Raw genomic sequence first — 8,707 nt, forward strand, 5'->3', positions numbered from 1 at the left:
GCTAAACTACTGAGGCTGGCTGGGGAACTCTGCTAAACTACTGAGGCTGGCTGGGGAACTCTGTTAAACTACTGAGGCTGGCTGGGGAACTCTGTTAAACTACTGAGGCTGGCAGGGGAACTCTGGTAAACTACTGAGGCTGGCTGGGGAACTCTGCTAAACTACTGAGGCTGGCTGGGGAACTCTGCTAAACTACTGAGGCTGGCTGGGGAACTCTGTTAAACTACTGAGGCTGGCTGGGGAACTCTGCTAAACTACTGAGGCTGGCTGGGGAACTCTGCTAAACTACTGAGGCTGGCTGGGGAACTCTGTTAAACTACTGAGGCTGGCAGGAGAACTCTGCTAAACTACTGAGGCTGGCTGGGGAACTCTGCTAAACTACTGAGGCTGGCTGGGGAACTCTGTTAAACTACTGAGGCTGGCTGGGGAACTCTGCTAAACTACTGAGGCTGGCTGGGGAACTCTGCTAAACTACTGAGGCTGGCTGGGGGAACTCTGCTAAACTACTGAGGCTGGCTGGGGAACTCTGCTAAACTACTGAGGCTGGCTGGGGAACTCTGCTAAACTACTAAGGCTGGCTGGGGAACTCTGCTAAACTACTGAGGCTGGCTGGGGAACTCTGTTAAACTACTGAGGCTGGCTGGGCAACTCTGCTAAACTACTGAGGCTGGCTGGGGAACTCTGTTAAACTACTGAGGCTGGCTGGGGAACTCTGCTAAACTACTGAGGCTGGCTGGGGAATTCTGAGTCAGAGACAGAGCAAGTCACGGGGGGAAGATCCTTCCTCCCTGTTCATATACGCATGCAGCATGCAGACGCGGACATACACACGTACGCACACACACAATGGCACCTTTAGACAGTCTGTCCCTCACCTTTCAGCTACACACAGTGTGTGTTTACCCTCTGTCATCAATTGCTGGTCTGTGCAGGATGACCAGGGCAATGGCCAGTGATAATTCTCTCACCAGGAGCCGTCACAGCGTTGTGATACTAACCAGAAAACAAAAGGAATGTCAGAGGAAACGTTAAGAAAAGGAAAAGTCAGCCCCACCTGCTGGTGGAAATATGTAATTGCGTTGTATTATTAAAAATGTATTCGACAGACATCCTTAGAAGTAGCACTATAGTAGAGAAGCCAGAAATGTTTCAGCGGACTGTATTTCATCTAAGATTTGATGCTGTCATTCTGGGGTATTGCCTCAGATAACAGCCACTGTAATTTTCTGAATAATGGATGTGATCACTGAAAGAGAAGAAAGAAGCAACAACATCTACATGTTAGTATGTCTGGTCAGCTCTCTGTGTGGGCTGTGAGGTGTGTAACATGTTAGTATGTCTGGTCAGCTCTCTGTGTGGGCTGTGAGGTGTGTAACATGTTAGTATGTCTGGTCAGCTCTCTGTGTGGGCTGTGAGGTGTGTAACATGTTAGTATGTCTGGTCAGCTCTCTGTGTGGGCTGTGAGGTGTGTAACATGTTAGTATGTCTGGCCAGCTCTCTGTGTGGGCTGTGAGGTGTGTAACATGTTAGTATGTCTGGTCAGCTCTCTGTGTGGACTGTGAGGTGTGTAACATGTTAGTATGTCTGGTCAGCTCTCTGTGTGGGCTGTGAGGTGTGTAACATGTTAGTATGTCTGGTCAGCTCTCTGTGTGGGCTGTGAGGTGTGTAACATGTTAGTATGTCTGGTCAGCTCTCTGTGTGGGCTCTGAGGTGTGTAACATGTTAGTATGTCTGGTCAGCTCTCTGTGTAGGCTGTGAGGTGTGTAACATGTTAGTATGTCTGGTCAGCTCTCTGTGTGGGCTGTGAGGTGTGTAACATCTTAGTATGTCTGGTCAGCTCTCTGTGTGGGCTGTGAGGTGTGTAACATGTTAGTATGTCTGGTCAGCTCTCTGTGTGGGCTGTGAGGTGTGTAACATGTTAGTATGTCTGGTCAGCTCTCTGTGTGGGCTGTGAGATGTGTAACATGTTAGTATGTCTGGTCAGCTCTCTGTGTGGGCTGTGAGGTGTGTAACATGTTAGTATGTTTGGTCAGCTCTCTGTGTGGGCTCTGAGGTGTGTAACATGTTAGTATGTCTGGTCAGCTCTCTGTGTGGGCTGTGAGGTGTGTAACATGTTAGTATGTCTGGTCAGCTCTCTGTGTGGGCTGTGAGGTGTGTAACATGTTCGTGTATCTGGTCAGCTCTCTGTGTGGGCTGTGAGGTGTGTAACATGTTAGTATGTCTGGTCAGCTCTCTGTGTAGGCTGTGAGGTGTGTAACATGTTAGTATGTCTGGTCAGCTCTCTGTGTGGGCTGTGAGGTGTGTAACATGTTAGTATGTCTGGTCAGCTCTCTGTGTGGGCTGTGAGGTGTGTAACATGTTAGTATGTCTGGTCAGCTCTCTGTGTGGGCTGTGAGGTGTGTAACATGTTAGTATGTCTGGTCAGCTCTCTGTGTGGGCTGTGAGGTGTGTAACATGTTAGTATGTCTGGTCAGCTCTCTGTGTGGGCTGTGAGGTGTGTAACATGTTAGTATGTCTGGTCAGCTCTCTGTGTGGGCTGTGAGGTGTGTAACATGTTAGTATGTCTGGTCAGCTCTCTGTGTGGGCTCTGAGGTGTGTAACATGTTAGTATGTCTGGTCAGCTCTCTGTGTGGGCTGTGAGGTGTGTAACATGTTAGTATGTCTGGTCAGCTCTCTGTGTAGGCTGTGAGGTGTGTAATATGTTAGTATGTCTGGTCAGCTCTCTGTGTGGGCTCTGAGGTGTGTAACATGTTAGTATGCCTGGTCAGCTCTCTGTGTGGGCTGTGAGGTGTGTAACATGTTAGTATGTCTGGTCAGCTCTCTGTGTGGGCTCTGAGGTGTGTAACATGTTAGTATGTCTGGTCAGCTCTCTGTGTGGGCTGTGAGGTGTGTAACATGTTAGTATGTCTGGTCAGCTCTCTGTGTGGGCTGTTAGGTGTGTAACATGTTAGTATGTCTGGTCAGCTCTCTGTGTGGGCTGTGAGGTGTGTAACATGTTAGTATGTCTGGTCAGCTCTCTGTGTGGGCTGTTAGGTGTGTAACATGTTAGTGTATCTGGTCAGCTCTCTGTGTGGGCTGTTAGGTGTGTAATATGTTAGTATGTCTGGTCAGCTCTCTGTGTGGGCTCTGAGGTGTGTAACATGTTAGTATGCCTGGTCAGCTCTCTGTGTGGGCTCTGAGGTGTGTAACATGTTAGTATGCCTGGTCAGCTCTCTGTGTGGGCTGTGAGGTGTGTAATATGTTAGTATGTCTGGTCAGCTCTCTGTGTGGGCTCTGAGGTGTGTAACATGTTAGTATGCCTGGTCAGCTCTCTGTGTGGGCTGTGAGGTATGTAACATGTTAGTATGTCTGGTAAGCTCTCTGTGTGGGCTGTGAGGTGTGTAACATGTTAGTATGTCTGGTCAGCTCTCTGTGTGGGCTGTGAGGTGTGTAACATGTTAGTATGTCTGGTCAGCTCTCTGTGTGGGCTGTGAGGTGTGTAACATGTTAGTATGTCTGGTCAGCTCTCTGTGTGGGCTGTGAGGTGTGTAACATGTTAGTATGTCTGGTCAGCTCTCTGTGTGGGCTGTGAGGTGTGTAACATGTTAGTATGCCTGGTCAGCTCTCTGTGTGGGCTGTGAGGTGTGTAACATGTTAGTGTATCTGGTCAGCTCTCTGTGTGGGCTGTGAGGTGTGTAACATGTTAGTATGTCTGGTCAGCTCTCTGTGTGGGCTCTGAGGTGTGTAACATGTTAGTATGCCTGGTCAGCTCTCTGTGTGGGCTGTGAGGTGTGTAACATGTTAGTATGCCTGGTCAGCTCTCTGTGTGGGCTGTGAGGTGTGTAACATGTTAGTATGTCTGGTCAGCTCTCTGTGTGGGCTCTGAGGTGTGTAACATGTTAGTATGTCTGGTCAGCTCTCTGTGTGGGCTCTGAGGTGTGTAACATGTTAGTATGTCTGGTCAGTTCTCTGTGTGGGCTGTGAGGTGTGTAACATGTTAGTATGTCTGGTCAGCTCTCTGTGTGGGCTCTGAGGTGTGTAACATGTTAGTATGTCTGGTCAGTTCTCTGTGTGGGCTGTGAGGTGTGTAACATGTTAGTATGTCTGGTCAGCTCTCTGTGTGGGCTCTGAGGTGTGTAACATGTTAGTATGTCTGGTCAGCTCTCTGTGTGGGCTCTGAGGTGTGTAACATGTTAGTATGTCTGGTCAGCTCTCTGTGTGGGCTGTGAGGTGTGTAACATGTTCGTGTATCTGGTCAGCTCTCTGTGTGGGCTCTGAGGTGTGTAACATGTTAGTATGTCTGATCAGCTCTCTGTGTGGGCTGTGAGGTCTGTAAACATGAGGTGTGTAACCAAGCAGAATCCCTGTCCTCTGTCAAATGGATGAACCCACTTTGCAAATTAGCAGCCTTGCCCCTATCTCTCTGGACACGCACACAACACACACACACAACACACACACACACGCACGCACGCACGCACGCGCACACACACACATACACACACACACAGCGGCCGGGATGGCAAAAGGCCAGGCTTGAGAGCCTCACAAGGGGGGATAGAAACATGTAGAGGTCTAAGCGGAGAGGGAGGAGAAGAAAGAAAGTGGGGTGTGTAGGAGGGCAAGGCAGTATGGAGAGCCCTGGGTGCAGATGTAGAGGACAGGGGTCCCCATGGAGGGACCAGCCGTGGGGAAAATTAGACCAAACCAGCATCCAGTCGGTCAGTGGGACCCAGGCAGGGGGCAGGTTCTGCCCCTGGCATGCACCCTCTCATTGGGGTCACCTAGCAGCCTGCTACACCCCCTCTAGTTCTTCTGAACATCTATTTATCCCCTTTCAGGAGAACTCAGCTATCCTTTATAGGACCAGACCACAGGATGTTGAAAACAACAACTAAAGGATCCAAAATGCTGTAGCCATGGGTTACCAGACTGTGACATCAGGGCTGATCAAATATTTAACAGAAAATCCACATCAACATACAACTCTGTGTGTGTGTTTAACAGAAAATCGACATCAACATACAACTCTCTCTCTGTGTGTGTGTGTGTGTGTGTGTGTGTGTGTGTGTGTGTGTGTGTGTGTAAGAGAGAGGAAGAGAGCTTCCCCGGCCCTGCTGCACAGACCCCAGTAGCCATAGGGAAGACAACAGGGTGTAATGGAGGATCAGATTGATTAATTCCTGCGATCTTAGGGAGTGATACGGCAGATGACCCTGCTAATAAATGTTTAATTTGAAGCCAGATTTAGATCAAATGTGAGAAAGCCAAGGCCTTCAGCTTGCTTTGTCATTGGCTTCAATGTCTTGGGTCCTGGGTTATAATCAGCGTCCAAAATGGCACCATATTCCCTACAAAGTGCACTACTTTTGACCAGAGCCCAGGGCCTTGGTTAAAAGCAGTGCACTATGTAGGGAATAGGGTGCCATGTGGGACGGTCCCCAGCTGTTGGTTTTATGAACTGTATTATTATGACAGCGGATCATCTCACTAACAACTACAGGCCCCTGCACTGCTGCCTACACATCATTAGCCATCCATCTGTCAGGATACTAACAGGTTTGCACTAACGTGGCCAATCAATGCTCACTTCACTGCATTCCTATTCGGAGAAGGGGATACACAGCGCAAGCACGCACGCACGTACGCCCACATGCACACACACACACACACACACACACACACACACACACACACACACACACAACACTCTGCAGACATGTACCCAGGGCATCGGAGGGGAGGTAGAGATAAAGGGCTGGTGCCAATAGTCAATTGGGGATTACAGAGAATGGAGGGATGGAGGGAAGGAGGGATGAAGGGATGGAGGGATGAAGGGATGGAGAACGTGTGAAAGCAGTGAAGTCACTCACACTACCCCAGAGGCACAAAGCCTCACACACGCAAGCAAGCACTCAGGCAGGAAAACACACTCAGGTCAAGTCACAGGAATATATGCCCAGTTGCACAGCACACACACCTACATACTGTATACCAATACACACATTCTGAATGGACATGACAATATGGACCTGGAAATGAAAATAGTGGAAAATAACTTCACAAGTTGAAACGGGTGAAAACTCCATACGGTCATTGGGAAAAACTCTATGGCAGTGGGGACAATAGACTGCGGTGAATGATCTGCCTCGCTGTGTAACCCTATCTGAGGAGGGGAATACACCAGTGGTTGGTTAATGGGAAGGTCATTTAGAGAGAATCCCCCAGGTAGGAGGCTTGTCCTGGCCCTGACACGGCTCGTTTGTCACAGTTCAATAACTGCCACTCCAGGGAGCCCCTGTGTGGAGGCTGTGTGTGTCTGTGGACCCATTGGCCTGGGTAGGACATGACTACACTGCTGCCTGGCCCTCCATTAGAGCCCTCACACGGGGTCCCACACGCAGATAGACCTGCTCACACGGACCCTGAGCTGCAGGAATCAGTAGCCATAGCTAATAGGCTGGATAAATGTCAATTCCCCTATTCATGCAGACTGGAAGGATTAAAAACTTTTGAGGATGATTTACACTGTTAGAAAATAAAGCGTTCCAAAAGTGGCCTTCGGCTGTCCCCATGGGAGAACCCTTTTTGGTTCCAGGTAGAACCCTTTTGGGTTCCATGTAGAACCATCTGTATAAAGGGTTCGACCTGTAAGCAAAAAAGGATCCTTCAAAGGGTTCTCCTATGGCAGGGGTGGGCAAACTTTTTGGCTCGAGGGCCACATCGGGATATTGAAATTCAACGGAGGGCCGCATTTTTTGGGGGACAAATTGTTTGTTAAAATCAATTGGCCCAGCATCGTCCTGGTTAGGAGAGGGTTTGGCAGGCCGAGATTTCCTTGTCCCATCGCACACTAGCGACTCCTGTGGCGAGCCAGGCGCACGCACGCTGACACGGTCGCCAGGTGTACAGTGTTTCTTCTGACACATTGGTGCAGCTGGCTTCTGGGTTAAGCGAGCAGTGTGTCAAGAAGCAGTGCGGCTTGGTTGGGTCGTGTATCGGAGGATGCACGGCTCTCGACCTTCGCCTCGCCCAAGTCCGTACAGGAGTTGCAGCGATGGGACAAGACTGTAACTACCAATTGGATACCATGAAATTGGGGAGAAAAAATGTTTACAAATGTCTCAAGGGCCGGATACCTTGCCCCCCCTTGTCCTATGGGGACAGCCGAATAACCCTTTAAGTTTCTAGATAGCACCTTTTTTTTGAAGAGTGTAGAGAAGGGGCAAAGCTCCATCACTACAACCCTTGGGATTATTTAGGGTCCGATGACATTATTGGTAATAAATGAGTTGATGACAAAACAATACAGAGTTGTTGAAAATGTTAACTTGCAAGTCCAATACCTCAGGCCTATCGTTCTGTCAGACAGAGTGCTATAATTCTAGTGCTGAACTGTGTATTGATGGGAATGCCCTCTGTAACCTGTCTCTCTCTCTGGGTAGATAACAGTAACTAGGTGATTCCCCTGCTAAGAGAGAGAGAGAACCTTCGGATTTTCACACATCTTATTGATCAGGAGGACAGTGAGAGACTGAGACACCACACAGCCATCCTTTCTCACTCTGAAAATCAATAGGCCTTCATGTGTTTGTTCATCCATGTGTTATCATGTCCTCAGTCACACATGCCCAGGGCACAATTTGGACATAAAACTGAGATTTAGGTTTTGGGTCGATTTTCTGTCTAGTGGGATTTAGTGGACCTATACAGTATTTTATTGTCGGTTGATGCTTAGTGCCATGAGGAGAGCAGAAAAGGTATGTGTCTCCCTCTTGTGGTCATATTGTGAAACATTAATTTATTGTAGCCCTAATCTGAATAAAGTATGTTTATTTGCATTCCCTTCGAAATTAGAAAAACAATAGTCCATATTCCAGTGTATAAATGCAACAAAAAACAGTTACCTTAATGTGATACTAAGGCCTATACCCATGGGCAAGTGGCGGCACTGAGAACAGTGCCAAGGAAAAATGTACCAAACGTATACATGCCTTACTATGTCCAGTCTTTTTTGTCATTGTAATTGTACCCCTTTTTCTCCCCAATTTTGTGTCCAGTCCATGGGATGTCCATTCTGAAGAATGACGCAGTCATCTTGTCATAGGTACGAGCGTAGGCTAAACCTATTTAGCAAGTTGTTGAAACAAATACACATCAGATGACTAGAAAATAAATATCGACGCTCTCAATTCTTGGATCGAACCTCGAAATCATTCTGCCTCTTGGTTTACCTCCCTTCCCGTTGATGGCATTTTACCAGCATGGCCCTTTTCAAGAACTTGAATATTTAACCACAACATGTAGGCCTAATGTTTAGTTGTGCTGCTACGTTGTTTCAACTTTCAAGGTGATGGTTTATGTATCTCCCTGAGTGAACCACTAGAGGTCGGTATTTGTTAGCTGTTAAAGTTCAGTTAGTCGTCATTTAATTTAGAACAAATTATTATTTACAATGACGGCCTACCCCGGCCAAACCCGGACGACACTGGGCCAATTGTGCGCCGCCCTATGGGAATCCGATCACGGTCATATGTGATACACCCTGGATATAATCAAACCAATGGCTATTCTTCGTGAACAAGGGCACAATCAGTGCCCAATATAGTCTGTGAATCCGTTTTAGGTCTGAAATTCTATATGATCTATTATTCAAATAATAATCTAAACTGTAGTTATCTACATAATCTCAGCAAAAGAGGCTGAGACTGTAGATAGTGACATCACA

The sequence above is a fragment of the Oncorhynchus nerka genome, linkage group LG28 (genome assembly GCF_034236695.1).
Source record: "Oncorhynchus nerka isolate Pitt River linkage group LG28, Oner_Uvic_2.0, whole genome shotgun sequence".
Classification (NCBI taxonomy): Eukaryota; Metazoa; Chordata; class Actinopteri; order Salmoniformes; family Salmonidae; genus Oncorhynchus; species Oncorhynchus nerka.